This window comes from Diaphorina citri, unplaced genomic scaffold (assembly GCF_000475195.1).
Source record: "Diaphorina citri unplaced genomic scaffold, Diaci psyllid genome assembly version 1.1 scaffold3090, whole genome shotgun sequence".
In the NCBI taxonomy this organism is placed as follows: domain Eukaryota; kingdom Metazoa; phylum Arthropoda; class Insecta; order Hemiptera; family Psyllidae; genus Diaphorina; species Diaphorina citri.
This window is the reverse complement of record NW_007380502.1, coordinates 6054-9256: the sequence shown is the minus strand read 5'-3', so window position 1 is coordinate 9256 and position 3203 is coordinate 6054. Positions and strand designations below refer to the sequence as shown.

The 3203-nt window shown below is 38.3% G+C and overlaps 1 protein-coding gene across 1 annotated transcript in view; it reads right to left on the bottom strand.

Moving 5' to 3' along the window:
* The window catches only part of LOC103519981 (tafazzin homolog), a 9082-nt gene extending 8210 nt beyond the window's left edge, over positions 1 to 872 (bottom strand). Inside the window, exon 1 of the mRNA XM_026831276.1 lies at positions 708 to 872. The gene's annotated coding sequence lies outside the window, so the exon portion shown is untranslated. The remainder of the gene's footprint in view (positions 1 to 707) is intronic.
* Positions 873 to 3203: the final 2331 nt, after the last annotated feature.

The following is a 3203-nucleotide window of genomic DNA, read 5'->3' as shown; positions in this document are numbered from 1 at the left end:
GTCCCTACGCTTTAAAAATTTGAATCTCATTATTTTTCCCGCGCACACTTTGGGGACGAATTTCTTAGAGAAGAAATACTTTTTAAAAAAAAAAATCTTTTCGGATTATTTATTATTTTTGACGATCTTTACGAAAAAAATACATTTGGACAGTTATATTTTTCATGAGAATCATCAATTGTAGACAATTATGTCTACAGTTTAGACAAGGAGTAAAATCAGTAATAGAGAATGATTGTATATGTTTAAAAATAAATAAAAAATGATTTAAAAAAAAAAAAAAAAAAAAAAAAATATTGCTACCAAAGGAACTGGCACAAACAAGCAGTGACCAGTATTATAGGGTTGTTAAACGCAAGAAGGAGTTTTCACAATTAGAGCAGTGATTAGTGTTATTATAGGGTTAGGTTAAACAAAAAGGAGCTTTTCTTTTCCACGGACATGACTTCTGCATAATTACCCAAAGGGATCTGTGTTTAAAAACACCTAATTATTCCAGCCAAGCTAAACACTTCTACTTACAATATGGAAAGTCACATATGGGACACTAAGGAAATTGTGTATGGCAATGCAGTCAACACAGATAAGCAGAGGTGATTGTGCTTTCCTCGATTCCATTATGACTTCCTGCCCAAGAAAACAGGAAGCAACAAATACTAGTTGACCTCCACAGTTGTGAAATCTAATACTACATATGCCTAACTTACCAAAAGAACTAGGTTTTCTTCAAATCCGAGGTTTTTCTAGTCACAAAAGAGTTTTGAACTCATTTCAGATAACAAAGCACGACCTTTGAGAGCAGAAACAGGAGAAATTGAGACAAAATTTCGACTTTTCCGCAGCTTTTAGGAACTTTTTCAACTTCCATGGTCGACAAAAATTCTAAAAATGTCAAGTTTTTGAATTTGCCCGCGAGTTCAGCAGATGTAGAGCACATTGCATAATTACCTCTATTTTTCAAGGCGCAAGATAAGCGTCATTGCAGTTTACTGTGAAGCAAATTGCATAACCAAATCTCTATTTTCAAGGCACAAGATGAGGATTGATAATGGATTTCATTTGTTTACATTTTTCAGGTGATTAAAAATTTTCCCTGCCTGCACTATATAGAAATTACCAACGAATCCTACCAACGAAACTAAAAATTCGTCAGGGTGTGACAAAAGACAATGTAGCAATGTTTTTGAAAAAAATCCCTTTTTTTCCCAACATAAAAAATCCCCCAAAAAATTACCTTTTTAAAATTAGGGATGAAAAATGCAGTTTATATAATACTATTTTTGCCATTTTCTCCATCGTCGTGTGTTGTGTGCAGGTGCAAGCACAAGCCTCTGATATTTTGCATGAGTGTGCTGACTCTGGGTTCGCGCCCGGGGGGTGGATTTTTTTTTTCATGTATGTTCGTTTAATTTTTTTTTTCTCTGTAAAAAGTTCAAAGAGTTGTGACGTCAGATTTCACGTCGAAATGCGCAGAAACGCTTGCGCACAAACAAATGAAGCGGGAGTCATGAATTGTGACGTCATCGCCTACGGGAGCGTATGCCGTGACGTCAAACTTCACGATTTACCGGTATTTTTAAATCGATTTATCTCGGTATCTAGAAGTCGTAGAAGAAAAAGAAAAATTCCGTCGGTCCTCATTTTTCCTGCTCTATGACTTTGAAACATCACCCAAGTAAGCGCAACTGATATATTGGTAAAGTTGTGCCTTCGTTTATTTATGAAATTACTTTAGGTTGATTTACTTACCTGATATATTCCAGCACCTCTGACCACCGGGACACATTTTCCGAGCATGAAGAAGTAAGAATGAGAAGTCTGTGTGAAGCAAATATCATGGGCCGCCATGGACCAGCGCATTTTGGAGTTATTACACAGCTGTCGGTTCTTTAGGAGAACTGAAAAAAAAAACATCATTAGATGAGTTAGTGGTTGGGTTAAAGAGCTCCTTCTGGAAAACCCTACCACCTAAACTTAATGGTCTAGAATAGAATAGAATAGAATATACCTTGTTCATCCTGCTCGAATGAGACTAAAAAGTGCCTTTGTATTCGACCTAAACTCTACAATTTCTTATAGATTTTTTTCTCAGCTTTCTAACCATTATACTTTCATCCCCGATTTCGTGTCGCTACCGCCTCGTATAGGCCTACCAACGAAATTAATAGTGAGCTCATATGTGAAAAATGATACCTATTTCTCAGGGAAAAGACGCTCCAACGACGGAGTTGCGAAAGGGATTCGACCTAAACTCTACAATTTCTTATAGCTTTTTTTCTCAGCTTTCTAACCATTATACTTTCATCCCCGATTTCGTGTCGCTACCACCTCGTATAGGCCTACAACGAAATTAGTCCCGAGCTCATATGTGAAAAATTATACCTATTTTTCAGAGAAAAGACGCTCCAACGGCGGTGTTGCGAAAGGGTATTCGACCTAAACTCTACAATTTCTTATAGTTTTTTTTCTCAGACAACGACGGGGTTGCGAAAGGGTATTCGACCTAAACTCTACAATTTCTTATAGCTTTTTTTCTCGGCTTTCTAACCATTATACTTTCATCCCCAATTTCGCGTCGCTACGACCTCGTATAGGCCGCGCAAGCAACTTAGTCCCGAGCTCATGTGTGAAAAATGATACCTATTTCTCAGGGAAAAGATGCTCCAACGACGGGGTTGCGAAAGGGTATTCGACCTAAACTCTACATCATCTTATAGCTTTTTTTCTCAGCTTTCTAACCATTTTACTTTCATCCCCGATTTCGTGTCGCTACCACCTCGTATAGGCCTACCAACGAAATTAGTCCCGAGCTCATATGTGAAAAATGATACCTATTTCTCAGGGAAAAGACGCTCCAACAACGGGGTTGCGAAAGGGTATTCGACCTACACTCTACACTTTCTTATAGCTTTTTTTCTCAGCTTTTAAGGCATTATACTTTCATCCCCGATTTCGCGTCGCTACGACCTCGTATAGGCCTACCAACGAAATTAGTCCCGAGCCCATATGTGAAAAATGATACCTATTTCTCAGGGAAAAGACGCTCCAACAACGGGGTTGCGAAAGGGTATTCGACCTACACTCTACACTTTCTTATAGCTTTTTTTCTCAGCTTTTAAGGCATTATACTTTCATCCCCGATTTCGCGTCGCTACGACCTCGTATAGGCCGAGCAAGCAACTTAGTCCCGAGCTCATAGGTGA